Source organism: Pleurodeles waltl, chromosome 2_2 (genome assembly GCF_031143425.1).
Source record: "Pleurodeles waltl isolate 20211129_DDA chromosome 2_2, aPleWal1.hap1.20221129, whole genome shotgun sequence".
NCBI lineage: Eukaryota > Metazoa > Chordata > Amphibia > Caudata > Salamandridae > Pleurodeles > Pleurodeles waltl.
The window spans coordinates 1113552273-1113572087 of NC_090439.1; positions in this window are offsets into that span (position 1 = coordinate 1113552273).

Here is a 19815-nt window from a genome sequence, read left to right on the forward strand (position 1 = left end):
GTCTGGAGTAGTTACTTATAATTATCACAAAACTATTCACAATTATGCATAATTACATGCGGAGACTAAGCCATCATTCCTAGGAGTGGCGCGATCTCGTACTTTTGGAAATGATACCTCTCAAGTAATGCGTAATTACTATAATGACTCCAATTTATGTGATGTAATTAAATTGTCATCAGAGCTATTAAACACTAACTTGATTAAATGATTTATGTGTAATCGATGAAGAAAATGTTGTGAAAATAAATACAACTAAATAAACCTGCTCACTCTTGCCACTGAAGTATTCAGAGTTTCACTTTGTGGGTCAGTCCTTCCCCTTTCTTACATTTTGAGAAAACAAATATTTTTCTCTCCTGAATATTTATGCGTAGAAAGGTACTTTATTTTAGTGACAATGTGTCAAAAATACCTCAGAGGATATACTCCCTTAGGAGGTAAGTAAAATACACAAAATGTACACAGAAAACCAAATCAGGTAAGTCACACAGTCAGAGAATAGTGCAAGCACTGTAGAATACAATAGGATGCAATAGGCCTAGGGGCAACACAAACCACATACTAAGAAAGTGAAATGTGAACCACAAATGGACCCCTAGGCTAGAGTAGTGTGTAGAGGGATGCTGGGAGTGTAAGAAAACACTAAGGGTGTCCAAGATACCACACCCCAAGACCCTGAAAAGTAGGAGTAAAGTACTACTATTTCCCCAGAAACACACTAAACTCATGATGGAGGATTCTGCAAAGACCACAACAGACTGCAAAGCACTGAAGACGGATTCCTGGACCTGCAAAGGAAGGGGACCAAGTCCAAGAGTCGTGAAAGTGTCCAGGGGGTTAGGAGCCCACTAAAACCCAGATGAAGGTGCAAAATGGCTGCCTCTGGGTGGAAGAAGATGAAGATTCTGCAACACCAAAAGGTGGTAGGAAATTCTCATTTGTGTGGAAGGTGTCCCATGGAGTGCTGGGGGACGCAGAGTTATTTCCTTGGAGAAAGACCGCAAACAAGCCTTGCTAGCTACAAAGGTCTTGGTTGAAGAAAAAGGGTGCTGCCCGGGCCCAGTAAGGACCAGGATGTCATCACTTGGGAGAGGAGACAGAGGGGGCCCTCAGCAACAGAGAGAGCCCACGCACAAGAAGGCAACACCAGCAGACGTCTGTGAACATGGGTTCAAGAAGACTGAGTACGGCAGTCGTCTCAGCACTACAAAAGAGGGTCCCACGCAGCTCGAGGTCAACTCAGGGAGTTGAGCAATGCAGGACGGTGTGCTGGGGACCTGGGCTTGGCTGTGCATGAAGGATTCCTTGCAAAAGTGCACAGAAGCCCTAGCAGCTGCAGTTCACGGGGTGCACAGGATTACTGTCTGGAGAGGGGAGGAAAGGACTTACCTCCTCCAAATTTGGACAGTTGGACCACTGGACAGTCTAGGTCACTTGGGTCTACCACCTGTGTTCCAGGGGCCACACTCGTCAGGATGAGAGGGGTTCCAGAGTATAGTGACGCTAAAGTTTGGTGCCTGCTGAAGCAGGGGGAAGATTCCGTCAACCCACGGGAGATTTCTTCTTGGCTTCCTGTGCAGGGTGAAGGCAGACAGCCCCAAGAGCATGCACCACCAGAAAACAGTTGAGAAAGCCGTGAGGATTAGGCGCTACAATGTCGTTGGTAGTCTTCTTGCTACTTTGTTGCAGTTTTTCAGGCGTCCTGGAGCAGTCAGCAGTAGAGCCTTGGCAGAAGTCAAAGAGAGAAGTGCAGAGGAACTCTGGTGAATTCTTGCAAGTCGTTATCTGAGGAAAAGCCCACTGGAGAGACCATAAAGAGCCCTCAGAGGAGGATTGGCCACCTAGTGAGGTAAGCACCTATCAGGAGGGGTCTCTGACATCACCTGCTGGCACTGGCCACTCAGAGGCCTCCATTGTGCCCTCACACCTCTGCATTCAAGATGGCAGAGGTCTGGGACACACTCAAGGAGCTCTGGTCGCCAGCCCTGGGTTGGTGATAGACAGGGGAGTAGTCACTCCCCTTTCCTTTGTCCAGTTTCGCGCCGGAGCAGGGACTGGGGATTCCCTGAACCGGTGTAGACTGGCTTATGCAAGGAGGGCACCATCTGTGCCCTTCAAAGCATTTCCAGAGGCTGGGGGAGGCTACTCCTTCCCAGCCCTTATCACCTATTTCCAACAGGAGAGGGTGTAACACCCTCTCTCAGAGGAAATCCTTTGTTCTGCCTTCCTGGGACTGGGCTGCCCAGACCCCAGGAGGGCAGAACCCTGTCTGTGGGGTTAGCAGCAGCCCCAGAGAGCTGGTTTGGCAGTACCCGGGATCCATAGTAAAACTGGGGATGCATGGGATTGGCATCCCAATACCAGATTTGGCATGGGGGGACAATTCCATCATCTTAGACATGTTACATGGCCATATTCTGAGTTACCATTGTGAAGCTACATATAGGCGTGTAATGGTGTCCCAGCACTCGCAAAGTCCAGGGAAATTGCCCAGAACTATGTGGGGGCACCTTTGCTAGTGCAAGGGTGCCCTGACACTTAGTAACTTGGCACCTAACCTTCACTAAATGAAGGTTAGACATATAGGTGACTTATAAGTTACTTAAGTGCAGTGTAAAATGGCTGTGAAATAACGTGTTCGTTATTTCACTCAGGCTGCAGTGACAGTCCTGTGTAAGATTTGTCTGAGCTCCCTATGGGTGGCAAAAGAAATGCTGCAGCCCATATGGATTTCCTGGAACCCCAATACCCTGGGTACCTAGGTACCACATACTAGGGAATAATAAGGGTGTTCCAGTGTGCCAATTAGAACTGGTGAAAATGGTCACTAGCCTATAGTGACAATTTTAAAGGCAGGGAGAGCATAAGCACTGAGGTTCTGGTTAGCAGAGCCTCAGTGACACAGTTAGTCACTACACAGAAACACATATTCAGGACACAAACTATAAGCACTGGGGTCCTGGCTAGCAGGATCCCAGTGAGACAGGCAAAAACAAACTGACATACATGTAAAAATGGGGGTAACATGGCAGGCAAGATGGTACTTTCCTACACATGGCTATTCCTTCCAGATCAGAATCTACCACTCAAAAGTATATGAGGGTAGCCCTAACGCTAGTCTATGAGAGGACCAGGCCTCACAGTTGGTGGAAAACACATTTAGGAGTTTTTCACTACCAGGACATGTAAAACACATAAGTACATGTCCTGCCTTTTACTTACATAGCACGCTGCCCTATGGGTTACCTAGGGTCTACTTTAGGGGTGAGTTATATGTAGAAGAATGGGGGTTTAAGGCTTGGCAAATACTTTTAAATGCCAAGTCGAAGTGGCAGTGACATTGAAGACTCAAGCCTTGCAATGGCAGGCCTGAGACATGGTTAAGGGGCTTGTTAGGTGGGTGGCACAACCAGTGCTACAGGCCCACTAGTAGTATTTAATTTACTGGCCCTGGGCACATGTAGTGCACTTTACTAGGGACTTACAGGTAAATTAAATATGGAAATTGGGTAGGAACCAATGTTACCATGTTTAGGGGAGGGAGCACATGCACTTTAGCACTAGTGAGCAGTGATAAAGTGCGCGAAGACCTACAACCAGCAAAAACAGTGTCAGAAAAGTGGACGGAGAAAGGCAAAAAGTTGGGAAATGTCCACTCTAAGGCTGTCAGGTCTAACAAGGGGATATCCAAAGAGACTCTGTGGGTCACTGAATGTTGCTGTTCAGTCCTATGTAGGGTTCACCATCCGGAAAGAGATAGTGGAGATCGTGTGGACCAGTCGAGCGCCTTTCATGGTGTGTGAATTTACCTGAAATGTTGAAGTTATCATCATCAGGCTGGGTAACTGGGTGCTTCATGGTTGATGCAGCTACTAATGAGAGGAAATACTGCAGCAGCAGGATGCCTGCGTCTTTCCATCCTCTTCTGAAGATGTGTCTTAACTTGAGCTGCTGAAGTATGCAGGCAATCACTGCTGCATGACTTGCTTCAGTGAGCACATTAAGCGCCTGATTCCAGCTACACCACAGCTCCCTATGTGTCACTATCTAGTGGAAATTCACAAACAGCCCAACTGTCAGTATGACCCAGACATGGACCACACAAGCAGGTAGAGGCACTGAGTGGCTAAGCAAGAAAATGCCACTTTCTAAAAGTGGCATTTCCAAACTGACAATCTAAAAAACAACTTTACCAAAAGACATATTTTTAAATTGTGAGTTCAGAGACCCTAAACTCCAACTCTTTATCTGCTCTCAATGGAAAACTGCACTTAAAAGATATTCAAAGGCAGTACCCATGTTAACCTATGAGAGGCATAGGGCTTGCAACAGTGAAAACCGAATTTGGCAGTATTTCACTGTCAGAAGATGTAAAACACATCAGTACATGTCCTACCTTTAACATATATAGCACCCTGCTCATGGGCTACCTATGGCCTATCTTAGGGGCCAAAATGGAAGGTTTGGGCCTGGCAAGTGAGTACACTTGGCAGGTCGCTTTCGTAGATTAAAACTGCACACACAGACACTGCAGTGGCAAGCCTGACCCATGTTTAGGTTGCACAATAAGTGCTGCAGGCACACCAGTAGCATCTGATTTGCTGGCCCTGGGCACGTCTAGTGCACTTTACTAGGTACTGACTAGTAAATCATATATGTCAATCATTGAAAAGCCAATTACACATACAGTTTAAACAGAGAGCATGTGCACTTTAGCACTGATTAGCAGTGGTAAAGTGCCCAGAGAACCAAAACCAGCAAAAACAAAGTCCAGCACACAGTCAAAAACACAGGAAGCAGAGGCATAAAAACTGGGGAATCCGCCCCAAGGATGCTAGGTCTAACACTTGTCCCCCCCAGCAACACCTCATGGGAGTTCTCATCACTAAGGCAGAAGAATCTGGACAGACCATCAGCACTGGCGTGATTTGTTACAGGGTGGTGTTCCACTGTAAAGTCCATTCCCTTTAGGTAGATAGTAAAGGAGGCTGGTCCTCTATGTAGTGTGCAAAACTAGGTACACTGTGCAGGGGGTCCAGCCAACCACACGTTGGTTTCCAGAGGTAAAAACTAGATCACCTAATACTATAATTTTTGAGGTAGCTTGGTCGAGCAGTTAGGCCAATCTTGGAGAAGTGTAAAGCATTTGTTGTACTTACTTTATCAATCATGCAACTCACACATTCGAAGGAATAACTTGAGACCAATTTATAAAAATACTTCAGATTTTTATATAAACGTTAAGACCAAGATTATCAAAATAGTACTTTTCAAGATATGGATTTTTTAAGTTTTAATAATTACAGTCTTTCTGTGCATAATTACGCACCATAGGAATCAAAAGGAAAATACCTTTAAAAATTAATATAAAATCACACAGTTGCTTTACCAAGTTCCGCTTTTGCAGTTTGGTCGAGGTAGTCGGTTGACACTCTGTGCCAGCTGGAGAAATTTGGGCAGCTGCCAGTTCTGGCGGGAGCAATGGCGGAAAGTTTCTTGGAGCTGGTGCAGGGCCACAGAGGAGGACCACCTGCAAAAGGTCTCCTCTGGTCAAGCTAAAGGTGGTTCTTGGGGTCCCCTTGGAGTGTCGAGGTCGCAAGGGGTGAGGGACCCTTGGGGCACAGCTGGTTCTTGGTTGCAGAGCAGAGTGAATTGGCAAACCAGAGGCTGTGCGCAAAGGAGCCCTTTGGATCTGGAGTTACGTCTCTTTGAAGGTTGCTTACAGGACAACAGAGGCAGTATGGTTGGAAGTCCAGGGTGCTCCTGAAGTCCCTTGACTAGGGCTTCCTCCTGGTACTTTTTCAGCTCTGGGAAAGCTGGTTTTCTTGTCGTCCAACATCAGCTGACGAGTACCTAGGGTATTGGTATGGTCCGGCCACTGAAGGGCTCAGTGCCACCTAACTTGCACACTTGCAGGGTTTGTCCTCATGACATGGTGTCATCCGGTCTGGTTATGTCTTCCGGTTCGGGAGATATCAGCCGGTCAGTGAAGTGACCCTCACTGGGTTGTTGGTTCTTGGGATGTTGCAGAGTGGTATGTAGGAGACTGGCCTGGTTTGTAGTGGGTACCAGAGGTATTTACACCCTATACTAGGTCCAGTTCTCCCTTATTGGTGAAATGGAGTCAGTGTCTAGAAGCTAGACTCTCTAGGAGTAGTGTGGATGAGCAGCCAAGGCCTAACTAGGAGACATGCAAAGCCCATGCAATACCACTGTAGTCACACTGTACTCACACACATGTTACAAGAATGAAGGTACTTTGCCAAAAATACCTTAGAAACTATACTCCCTTCGGAGGTAAGTAATATAAACAGTATATACACTGAAATGCAATAATAGCTGTAAAAATAGTAATAAAACAGTGCAAATAGAGAAAATCACAATAGTTAGAAATGGGCCTAGGGGGAACGTAAACCATATCCTAAAATAGTGGAATGCGACAGTCTGTTTACCACCTAGGCAACTGTAGTGTGTAGAGGACTGCTAGGAGTATTAGAAATCACCAAAGGTAAGTAATGGAACCCACCCCAGAGCCCAGGAAAGCAGGAGTAATTCACAGTAACTTTACTAGAACACACAAGAACACGTGATAGAAGTTTTTGCAAGAACCAGAAGAGACTGCAAGACACCAATGATGGATTCCTGGACCTGAAGACCTGTGGAAGAAGGGGAACAAGTCCAAGGACCACTGGAGAGTCCAGGGAGAACATTGGGCCCCTGCTAACCTGGATGAAGGTGCAAAAGAAGACCCACTGGTGAAGAAGAACAGTCAGTACTGCACCCAAGAAGATGGATGCGGTTTCCTGGTTGGTGAAGATACGCCGGATGGATGATTGCAGTCTGGTGTGTGTCGCTGGATTCCACCAACAAGCTTGGCACATGCAAGCTTGCGGGTGGTGGACAATGGTGCTGTCCAGGACCAGGAGGGACCTGGTGCCCTCTACCCAGGAGGGGGAGGTAGTGGAGGCTCTCAGCAACTCAGAGAACACTCAGAAGACCAGGCAGCGTGCACAGGAGTCCCACAGCATGGGGACAAAGAAAGTGCAAAAGGAGGCCCATGCAGCACCACACAAAGGGATCCAAAGCCACCGGAGAACCATTCAGGAAGTTGTGCGTTACACAAAAGAGTTCTGGGGGCCGGAGCTGCACGGTGCATGAAGAACTTCGTGGAGGAATGCCAACAAGCCTTGGCAGCTGTAAAACATGTGATGCACGGGGGGCTGTCTTGCGTGGGGAGGTAAGCTCTTAACTCCACCAAAATTGGACAGTAGGACGTCAGGACCATCGGGACGACTTCAGTGCACCACTTGTGATGGTGGATCCACACACTTCATCAGGAAAGGGGAACCAAGTCACGGGTCATCTCTCAGAGTGCCTACAGAAGCAGGGATGTGACTCCTTGACTTCAAGGGAGATTCCTTTACTCTTCTGGTGCAGGCTGTAGACAGGCAGTTTTTGGAGGATGCACAACCTGGAAACAGTTGCATGTGCTGGAAGGAGCTGAAGATACAATGTTGCAGAAGTTGTCTTTGCTTCTCTGTTGCAGTTTGTAGAGTTCCTGGAGGGTCCAAATGCAGTTTCGTCGGTAAAAGGTGAAGTAAAGGATGCAGAGGATTCCTGCTGTAGTCTTGCAATCCGAATCTGAGAAAACACCCAGGAGAGGACACCACACCAGTTTAGAAAAATAAGTAATATTTATCTAAATCAAACAAGACCAAAACAACATAAATCCAAAATACACAAGTCAAGGTATTACTTTTCAAAAGAATAAGGCCCATATTTATGAAAAATGATGCAAAACTGTGCTAATGCAGTGTTGCGCCATGTTTCTTAATTCCAGCTAACGGCATTCCTTAGAGCCATCTTTGCACCATCTTTATTAAATGATGCAAGATGGCGCTAAGGAGATGCTAGCCGGTCAGGGATGGCATTAGGGAAAATGGCACTAGTGGATCTTAAATGACGTTAGGCTGGTTAGTGGCAAAACGTATGCCGCAAACTAGTCTAGTGTCATTTTTTGACAACCACGCTGCCAAAAAACGACTCTTGTCTCAGTGTAGACAGAAGTCATCACCACCACCCGAGTACCCACCACAGGGGACTAGCGTCCCCTGGGCATACCCAACATACCCAGTGCCAGGCATGAACCCCATGTAAGGGGCCCCCAATGGCTCTTACAAAAAACAATTATACTTACCTAAAATTACCTTGGATTAGTCCCCCTCATGTAGTGTCCCTGTGGTGTGGGTGGTGGTGTTCCTGGGGATTGGGGTGGGCATCTTTATGCCCATCCCATGGTGTTCCATCATGGAAATGGGCCCACTGCACCCTACCTCCTGGTCTGACCCAGTCGTTAAATAATGGCACTAAGTGGGCTTAGCACCATTATTTAAGTCCGCCTCTTCCTTGCATGTCGTTTCTGTGCCTGGAGATTTATATGGCGCTAGGGAGTTTGCATCGTGTTTAGGACGGGAACGCCTACCTTGCATCTCATTGTTGCAAGGTGGTTTTCCCCATCCTAAAAATGGCACTAATGCCAACATTTTGACGTTAGATGGGTCTTGCGTCAAAATATAAATGGTGCTAAAGCAGCGCTAACAATCCATAATATGGGCCTAAGAGTGTTACTCCATAGAAAACAATAGAAACATTGATTTTAACCAAATTACCTGGTTTGCGTCAAAAATAAAGTTGCACGGGCGAGCATGCGCCGCAAAAGTCAGCGATACGTCGATTCCTTACTTGCAAGTGAAGCCGTGTGTCGTTTCTTCTCTTGTCGAGTAGGCGGTGTGTCTCTTTTCTCCCTCGCTAGAGAGCAATGCGTCGATCTCCAGACAGGGTACCTCATATCCACACAGGTTCACAATGACTTTGACGCCTAGCAACGATGCATGCAAAATCCGGTTACACAATGTTAGGAAACCGCTCTGCATGGGGTTTGCATCGTTATCAGGAGCCTCAAGCAGGTCTTGTGTCATTTCTCCAGCCACAATACATTAATTTTCCAGCTGCAATGCAGGTGGGGCGTCGGTTTCAGCGGTAAAGCAGGTGGCGTGTCATTTTTCAGCCGCATTGCAGGTGGTGCGTCAAAAATGTCCCCGCACGGTGTTCTGTGCGTGGATTTCAGTACTTGTTCTGCCAACTGCACCTTTCAAGGGCCCAAGGACTGGATAGGACACCAGTTGGCAGGGCAGGAATTTCAGCAGAGAATCCAGGTGCTGGCAGAGGAAGACTTTGATGGACCTGAGACTTCAGAACAGGGGGCATGCTCAAACCAAGCCCTTGGAGATTCTTCTCCAGCAGGAATGCACAACAAAGTCCAGTCTTTCACGCCTGTCAAAGGCAGAAGCAGCAGCTGCAGGATAGCCCAGCAAAGCACAGTCACAGGCAGGGGCAGCACTTCTCCTCAGCTCTTCAGCTCTTCTCCTTGGCAGAGGTTCGTCCTGAATCCAGACGTGATCTTGAAGAAATCTAAATTCTGGGGTTTTGGGTCCACTACCTATACGTCGTTGTGCCTTCGAAGTAGGCAAACTTCAAAGGAAAGTCTCTGTTGTTCACAAGATCCTGCCTTGCCCAGGCCTGGACCCAGACACACTCCAAGGGGTCAGAAACTGCATTGTGTGAGGGCAGGCACAGCACTTTCAGGTGTAAGTGACCACTCCTCCCTCCACGCTAGCTCAAATGGCCCATCGGGATATGCAGGCTACACCCCAGCTCCCTTTGTGTCACTGTCTAGGGGAGAAGTGAAAACAGCTCAACTGTCAAACTGACCCAGACAGAGAATCCACAAACATGCAGAGTCACAGAATGGCTTAAGCAAGAAAATGCCTACTTTCTAAAAGTGGCATTTTCAAACTAACAATCCAAAAACAAACTTCACTAAGTGATGTATTTAAAAATTGTGAGTTCAGAGACCCCAAACCCCATAGTACAAACTGCACTTTAAGAATATTTAAAGGCAGCCCCTATGCTAACCAATGAGAGAGATAGTCCTTGCAAAAGTGAAAAACGAATTAGGCAGTATTTCACTGTTAGGACATGTAAAACACGTGAGTACATGTCCCACCTTTAACATACACTGCACCCTGGCCATGGGGCTACCTAGGGCCTACCTTAGGGGTGTCTGACATGTATAAAAAGGGAAGGTTTAGGTCTGGCACGTGAGTACACTTGCCAGGTCAAATTGGCAGGTTAAAACTGCAGTCTGGTCTGAGTCATGTTTACAAGGCTACTCAGGATGGTGGCACAACCAGTGCTGCAGGCCCACTAGTAGTATTTGGTTTACAGGCCCTGTGCACCTCTAGTGCACTGTACTAGGTACTTACCAGTAAATCAAATATGCCAATCATGGAAAAGCTAATTACACATGTAATTTCACATCTGCAGCACTTGCACTTTAGCAATGGCAAAGTGCCCAGAGTAACAAACAGCACAGAGCAACAACCACCAGGGAAGCAGGGGCAAAAAAGTGAGGGGAGACTACAGCAAGGATGCCAGGTCTAGCACACACATTGAAAGCTTCAGTGGTTTGTCATATCACAGGGCCTTGGATCTTGCACAGGCGAATTCACCACATAATTCATGCCAGACACAGGGCACAGTGAGATGCATCCAGATTAAACATCAAGTCTTGTGGTCTCTGCCTTTTGCACCATCTTTCAAAATATGTGAATAAACTCAAAATTGAGCTTCTTCAGGTATATTTCGACCAATTGTAAAACTGGTGTGCACTGAGATGACTTCTAGTCGCCCTTCTTCTGTGAATGCAGGGTTCCGCCTGATCCATTCCAGTGCATTGAAGCACCTAGGGCTGAGTGCAGCTGGTTGTCAGTCTTCAATCTGGACACATACAGGTGAACTGCTGCTAACAAAGAACACTCCCAGGCCACACGTGATCTTCTACAAGGCAATGTTGGGGGAAGATTGCAATCATATAATTTAAGGGGGAACAAAATGTTGCCTTCTTGTGATATAGTTAGTACAACGTGGGGGGTGGATGAACCTGGTGTATTTTTGTCTGGAGTAGTTACTCATAATTATCACAAAACTATTCACAATTATGCATAATTACATGCGGAGACTAAGCCATCATTCCTAGGAGTGGCGCGATCTCGTACTTTTGGGAATGTTACCTCTCAGGTAATGCGTAATTACTATAATGACTCCAATTTATGTGACGTAATTAAATTGTCATCAGAGCTATTAAACACTAACTTGATTAAATGATTTATGTGTAATCGATGAAGAAAATGTTGTGAAAATAAATACAACTAAATAAAGCTGCTCACTCTTGCCACTGAAGTATTCAGAGTTTCACTTTGTGGGTCAGTCCTTCCCTTTTCTTGCATTTTGAGAAAACAAATATTTTTCTCTCCTGAATATTTATGCGTAGAAAGGTACTTTATTTTAGTGACAATGTGTCAAATATACCTCAGAGGATATACTCCCTTAGGAGGTAAGTAAAATACACAAAATTTACACAGAAAACCAAATCAGGTAAGTCACACAGTCAGAGAATAGTGCAAGCACTGTAGAATACAATAGGATGCAATAGGCCTAGGGGCAACACAAACCACATACTAAGAAAGTGAAATGTGAACCACAAATGGACCCCTAGGCTAGAGTAGTGTGTAGAGGGATGCTGGGAGTGTAAGAAAACACTAAGGGTGTCCAAGATACCACACCCCAAGACCCTGAAAAGTAGGAGTAAAGTACTACTATTTCCCCAGAAACACACTAAACTCATGATGGAGGATTCTGCAAAGACCACAACAGACTGCAAAGCACTGAAGACGGATTCCTGGACCTGCAAAGGAAGGGAACCAAGTCCAAGAGTCGTGAAAATGTCCAGGGGGTTAGGAGCCCACTAAAACCCGGATGAAGGTGCAAAATGGCTGCCTCTGGGTGGAAGAAGCTGAAGATTCTGCAACACCAAAAGGTGGTAGGAAATTCTCATTTGTGTGGAAGGTGTCCAATGGAGCGCTGGAGGACACAGAGTTATTTCCTTGGAGAAAGACCGCAAACAAGCCTTGCTAGCTAAAAAGGTCTTGGTTGAAGAAAAAGGGTGCTGCCCGGGCCCAGTAAGGACCAGGATGTCATCACTTGGGAGAGGAGACAGAGGGGGCCCTCAGCAACACAGAGAGCCCACGCACAAGAAGGCAGCACCAGCAGACGTCCGTGAACATGGGTTCAAGAAGACTGAGTACGGCACTACAAAAGAGGGTCCCACGCAGCTAGAGGTCAACTCAGGGAGTTGAGCAATGCAGGACGGTGTGCTGGGGACCTGGGCTTGGCTGTGCATGAAGGATTCCTTGCAAAAGTGCACAGAAGCCCTAGCAGCTGCAGTTCACGGGGTGCACAGGATTACTGTCTGGAGAGGGGAGGAAAGGACTTACCTCCTCCAAATTTGGACAGTTGGACCACTGGACAGTCTAGGTCACTTGGGTCTACCACCTGTGTTCCAGGGGCCACACTCGTCAGGATGAGAGGGGTTCCAGCGTATAGTGACGCTAAAGTTTGGTGCCTGCTGAAGCAGGGGGAAGATTCCGTCAACCCACGGGAGATTTCTTCTTGGCTTCCTGTGCAGGGTGAAGGCAGACAGACCCAAGAGCATGCACCACCAGAAAACAGTTGAGAAAGCCGTGAGGATTAGGCGCTACAATGTCAATGTTGGCCCAATTATTTCCCCAGTCTTCCCTCGGGGCGACAGTTCTGGCAAGACCCTGTGTTAAGCAGGCCTGCCACTGTGGACCTCTCCCCCCAGTTGTTTAGCTAGTTTCCCCCGGGTGGATTACCGGAAAGCCTGGCTTAACCCTCTCTTGGCCCACCAGCTGGCCAACTCTAGCTCACACATGGCACATCAAGTTTTAGGGGGTTCCCATCCAGGCGAGTCTGCTGTCGCTGAAACCAGAGCTCCAGCCACCCCCTCTGGGCCGGTGCTCTGCTCTGGCCACCAGGAGTGTGGCCATCACCATACTGTCGCAGTCCCTAGATGGACAAGAAGGAAAGCATTACCTCACAATTTCTTGTGATGTGTTACAACACGTTATGGCTCGACAATGCTACAACATATACACGCATTTGTTAGCACCTTAGCCAGGCCCTTAACTTCTTCGGATGTGTCCGCCGCTACCGCCGTCAGTACCCTGCTTTTGCTATAACCCACCACAAGCCCCCCCTGTAATGGGCATGCTTTAAGGTTGGCCGTCTAGGTGAAGCCTATGTACCTTGTCCCGTCCAATGTTGAGCTCACCCGATCTTTGGGCCTAACTGAAGTGCTTCTCCTCACCTGTGCCACAACCTCTTGTTTGAAATCTTGCACCACCTATTGGCCTGGAATTGTCTCTGAGTGTGTGTTCCTAATTTCTTGCCTGTGTGTGTACAACAAATGCTTAGCACTACCCTCCGACCCTACTGCTCGACCAAACTACCACACAATAGACCATTAGATTTTTCTCTTTTTGCCCTTATCTTCCCTCTAAAGGGGAATCCTTGGACTCTGTGCATGCTCTTTTTTTTTTTTTTGGAAATAATACCTACAGAGCCAACTTCCTACCGCCGGGTTACCGTTCGGCCTGGCTGAAATTCATATAAAGTTCCTACACATGTGGCGCTACTTTCGTTTATCTGTTTATTCATTATTATTTATTTATTTATTTATTTATTTGTTTTTAAACACACTTATGAGCGGCCTCCAAGCCCCCCAACGCTGCTGCCCACAGATTGGTCACCACCCTTCTCTCCGGGGCAGCTGGGGCCCAGCATTATTACCCGCATAAACTCTTGCCACACGGCCCTGCCTCAGTAGATGATAACAACACGTCTCATCACGGTAGCTGGGCCGCAGTTTCCTTACCTGCATACGACTCCTGCGACAGGCCTTTTTGCTTCATAACTCACTTTGTCCCCTCGGACCTCAAATGAGCAGTCCATAGATTATTACAACATCATAATAAGTTTGAGTGCCAAGCATTGCTCTCTTATGACTGTAAGACAGAATATTGAGGCCGGTTATAAATCACAGTTGGCATTGCTAGTTCCCTCCTGTAAAATTCACCGGAGTCCTGCTATTTTGGCCGCCAAGCTTCTGCTTCGCCTATTTAATGCTATAATTAGTTATGTATGTTAATTTCATACCATTATTATATATATAGATACATGAATACATATATATATATATATATATACTATATATATATATTTTTTTTGTATTGTTCCCGCTACGTCGTCCGGAAATGCCCCTGCGCCTGGAATCGTTCGCCTGACTCGATCCTCCGACAAGTCCCTATCTTATGATGTATGCTGCCAACAACGTTCTTGCCTGTCCGATCTGGTGGTGCTGTCCTACTCTCCACCGCTGCCCACCTACGCTAAGTCCTGTGATGCCGCAGTGAGCCAGGTGTGGTGTGGCAGCCGGGTTACCAATGACACAATTAACCTACTGTTGATAATGGGGCAGCCGTGTTCCCCATGTTGCCAATAACAAAATTGTTGATAATACCCTAGGGTAAACATGTCCTTCGAGCAGGATCCGAACCTGCGACCTAAGGACCCCTGACCTCGCATTACCGTCCTCCGCACATGTTTTCCAACCCCCTCAGGCGGCATTTCTACTTGTTACGCATCATCCCCCGTGCATGTGACCTTCCATATTTATTTATTTATTTTAAAACCTTCGCATGAACCTCGTATGTCATAATGCATCAAGACTGTTGTGTGTCCCTGTGTTATAACTGAACGTGGGGGCTTTCTGCTCCCTAGGTGTGCCCCCCAAGGAACTCTTAGTAATGCTACAATGAACAACGCCGTCCTGCGGGTTGCCTCATGGGTACACATATCTTGCCTATATAACTTAACCTCATGCTGTGGGTACACACTGCGATACTTTTAGCATATTGTCATAAAATAAAGTACCTTTATGTCTTTTACTTCTGTGTGTTGTGTTTCTTATAGTATTGTGCATATGACACCATTGGTATAGTAGGAGCTTTACCTCTTGTAATTCTGTGTATTGTGCTTCTTATAGTGTTGTGCCTATGACACCAGTGGTAATTAGGAGCTTTGCCCGTCTCCTATTTTCGCCTAAGCCGCTTTGCCATGGCTACCTTCTATCAGCCTAAGCTGCTAGCAGCCCTCTTCTATACTAATAAGGGATAACTGGACATGGCACCATGCGTAAGCACCTCTGATACCCACTATAGACCAGGCCAGCCTTCATGTTAAGCAGCCATTCCCTCTATAGCCTGGGACAACTAAAAGATGTACTAGTGACAGGTTCAAGCACTGCAGTCAAAAGATTCCCCTTTTGCGTGGTAAACGGTACTTATAGTCGCCACATGCGATGCTCTTTTTCGGCATGCTGTTGTCCCTCGGCTCGGCTTAGGCTGCTTTGTAGCAGCACCACTGAAAAGGCTCTAGGGATTATTAGGATTTTGTTGTTTTTTTTTTTTTGCTATAGATCTGCATTTTATTTGACAATGCTGTCGCTGAATTTTCTCTGCAGGCTGATAGCAAGAGTTATATCCATTATAGTACTGGGATATTGTGATTTCTATTCCAGATAGAAAGAGTCTTATCGGTTTGCAGCAAAACCTTAAATACAGTACTCAGTGTGTGCAACTTGAGGTATTGTGAAATTACAAATATTAAACCTGTAAAGTGTTTATGATATACACCCAAATATGAAAAACCCAGTGAAGACTGTTATTTCGAGTCATTATGGGTCACGCACAGGCAGTGCTTAGCACACCACCGCCACTTGTTACTCATTCCTTAGTTTGCCCTTTAAATCCTTGCTTTTCCGGTGGCGGTTGCTAACTGTCGTCCCTTCTTTTGGTGTGCTGTTCGCTCCCATGGGTCTGTCCCTGTTACTTGCAGGCTTCCCCTTCTGGGCTAATTGTCTTACATTCATGCCCTATTCTCGCTTTTAGAGCTCGGCTCAGCCTCGGGGAGCAGCCGCCTTAAGTGCTGTACAACCATGAGGCGGGGGCTGCTTCGTGCGTCCACATCTCTTGTGAATATGTACTTATCCTCATACTGTGGGTACTCACTGAGCTACTTTTGGCATATGTCATAAAATAACTTAACTTTTTTTTTTTTTTTTACTTCTATGTATTGAGTGTTCTTTCAATACTGTGTATATGACACCAGTGGTATCGTAGGAGCTTACCTGTCTCCTGTTTCAGCCTAAGCTGTGTAACCATTGCTACCTTCTATCCGCCTAAGCTGCTTGAAACCATTCTTCATCACTAATAAGGGATAACTGGACCTGGCACGCGGTGTAAGTACCCCTGGTATCCACTACAAGCCAGGCCCACCTTCAAGTTAAGCTGCCGTCCCCTTATCTAGGCTTGAGACACTAAAAGATGTAGCGGTGATAGGTTAAAGCCCCGCAGTCCAAAAAGATACCCCCTACGCGTGGTCGCGGTACCTATAGTCGCCTACCTGCGAAGCTCACTTTGCGGCATGCTGTTGCCCTTGAGCTTGGCTTAATCAGCGTGACCGTATTCATACATGCTTTTTGAGGACAACAGCCATCCCCGCGGTTATCCTTCCTATGGCATCAGATAGTGCTCTCCCAGCGCTGACTGATAAAGTGCATGCTGGCATCCATGGCTACAAGTTCAAATAATTGTATGTGGGGTTTGTAGGCAGCTTGCGTCTGGCGCGCTTGACTGGGCAGGTATGTACAGATCGAACCCAGCGACAAACGAACCCTAAATGTCTCTATGCAGCTTACTTTGTATGCTGTAATGAATGTCCCCTGACCCCAGGCACGCTTCCTGATTTGCTGGGTGGACCATTACCGAAGCAACACGAATGCACAAATCTGAAGGGATGAAGCCGAGGCTGATTTAATTATCGTGGGAAAAGCTGGCCACCCAAGGAAAGTGCCGTGGGGGATGAGGTTAATAACTGAGTGTCTGCTGCGGGACGTGCGCGCCACGCACAAGTGTAGCGCGCGCCCCAGCCACTGTGCCCTTGCATCGCCGAACCCTACTTAGCCCGATAAAGGCGTGGCCTGCCCTCCATGCGCCCCTACTAAACGCCCCAAGCGCCTCTATATATATATATATATATATATATATATATATATATATATATATTTTTTTTTTGGGGGGATATACAAAATTATGCAAGTTTCTTTTTTTTTTGTCTCTATTGATTTCCTTGCAGTGTATTTTTTTCGTTATATGGCTTGACTACACGCTGCTCCCTCGGTGCCTGTCTGTCTGTGGTCCGCCCAACCAGCAGCAAACCACCAATAGCTGGCTACGGTTCAATTCTGATGTCTGTTGGCATTCCAGCCATTACCTTGCCCTAGCTCCTCTGACGGCTCTAGTGGTGTTTAAGAATGCCGTCCAGTGACACCGATATCCAGGACGTGTGCAGTAAATGGAAAGGCTGGCTGCCCTTTTTCGCCGAGCACCACTCGGCCCTGTGCAGGAACCGGCCCGCCCCTAGCAACCGCTCCCATTGCCTCGTGTGACCACGAGTTCGCAGCGATTGCCTAGCAGCCTGCCGGCGAGGGCGCCCATGCCACCAGCCCCAACATACTCTTCCCTAGCCCCTCTGCGCCCCCCTGGATCCACGAGGATGGCAGCCCCGCCCTCGCGAAAGATCGCCACCTGCAACAACGTCCTCCCTTCCGAGACGAGGTGAGGAACGCCGCGGGCGGGGGCGGGTGGGGCTCCGGGGCCGACTCCTGTGGGCCCCGAGAACGTTCTATATTTTTCTATATAATAAATATCCCTTTTTCTCTTTTCTTTTGAGGAACTGCCCCGGGGAACAGAAACCCCGCTGGACCCAATCGCGATTCTCTGCCGCTGTGCGAACGACGCCGCGGGCGGGGTGGGGGTGCACGATGGGGGGGCAGCAATGGGCCTCATGGCTTCGGAGACAAACGGAATCGTTTGCAAAGAGCGCCCAAGTGCTCTGCAACCTGGGCGGACGGAAAGCAGTTCAACTGCCTATCCAGTTTTGGAGGCGGGTGGGTGCTAGTTTAGGTTAGTCTGTATTGTGAAATAACTCGTGTGCACCTTTATAAGTGCAAACCTGTAACATTAAACCTACGTTTAGGATAATATAAGGAGTTGGTTGTGCTTGTGCACCATGAAGCAAAGGTTGAGCACTCTTTGCCCATGCTGCTGTTCCTTTCGTCTCGGGCCACCATCTTTCTATCTCCAGTTCCCGGCAGCCAGTCTGCAGCGTGCGGATACAGCTGTATGCCTTGAGATGCTAACTTTCTTCACAACCGAGACCCCGTGCCCCACCAACGATGCGCGCCCAGTGTGCCCCAAATTGTGAGCAACTTTCTCCCCCTTTTTTTTTTTTTTTTTAAAAAACAGACTCGCTCCCGATGCATCCTGCGCACCCTACATAGCCGACGCTTCATGAGCGCCCCGAGATCCGGGGATGCCCGCACTCGGCCGAGACCCCCTCAGCTCGGCCTCGCCCGGCTGCGCGCCACTCCCTGCCCCATGCGCGCACTCGTAGGGCCCCCCGCCCAGGCACCGGCGCGGAAAGGCCTCGCCCTGCCATGGACCCGTAAACGCAATTCGCCACTTGGAAGGGGGGGGGGAGGGCGCACTAGGCCGGGTGCCCCAAAGACAACCTGCGACCATGCCGGCTCCGCCCGCCCGAGTCGAGAGCGGCCCGCTTCGGTGACCGCAAGGGCAGGACAGAACCGAAGCTGAGAGAAAGAGTGCTGTAAGGTGAAAGGAAGGAGGAAGGGTTTGCGGTGGCAGTGGCTGAAGGGGGCGGGTGGCTGATGTCTGAACTCGCGTCTATCCCGCTTTCTCTGACCCATATCCCCTTTCTAAATGCAGGGATTCGCCACTGCCTCCAACCCTTGCAACCCCCCTTCCTCTGACTCACCTCAGATTTTCACTGCCAGATGTCCGTATCAGGACTAGGCCTTTCTCCCATCTTGCTCGCCTATTGCTCGCACTTCGCCGCCGTGACCCCAAAGAGGCCCAGCCTTGCCAGGTCTCCCCTTAAGAGACCTCCCGGCCTTACTCCTCCCTTCTAACACCTAGGCGGCCATAAACCAGCTGGGGACCACCCTCTCCACTACGGAGGCCTCTCCGGACCACCTTTTGGGCAGGCAGGGGAGCGACGCTAGAAAGCTGTCCCCCTTATCGTCGCAGTGCGTGCGACGGGGCCAGCCACAGTTCACGGGGTGCACAGGATTACTGTCTGGAGAGGGGAGGAAAGGACTTACCTCCTCCAAATTTGGACAGTTGGACCACTGGACAGTCTAGGTCACTTGGGTCTACCACCTGTGTTCCAGGGGCCACACTCGTCAGGATGAGAGGGGTTCCAGCGTATAGTGACGCTAAAGTTTGGTGCCTGCTGAAGCAGGGGGAAGATTCCGTCAACCCACGGGAGATTTCTTCTTGGCTTCCTGTGCAGGGTGAAGGCAGACAGCCCCAAGAGCATGCACCACCAGAAAACAGTTGAGAAAGCCGTGAGGATTAGGCGCTACAATGTCGTTGGTAGTCTTCTTGCTACTTTGTTGCAGTTTTTCAGGCGTCCTGGAGCAGTCAGCAGTAGAGCCTTGGCAGAAGTCAAAGAGAGAAGTGCAGAGGAACTCTGGTGAATTCTTGCAAGTCGTTATCTGAGGAAAAGCCCACTGGAGAGACCATAAAGAGCCCTCAGAGGAGGATTGGCCACCTAGTGAGGTAAGCACCTATCAGGAGGGGTCTCTGACATCACCTGCTGGCACTGGCCACTCAGAGGCCTCCATTGTGCCCTCACACCTCTGCATTCAAGATGGCAGAGGTCTGGGACACACTCGAGGAGCTCTGGTCG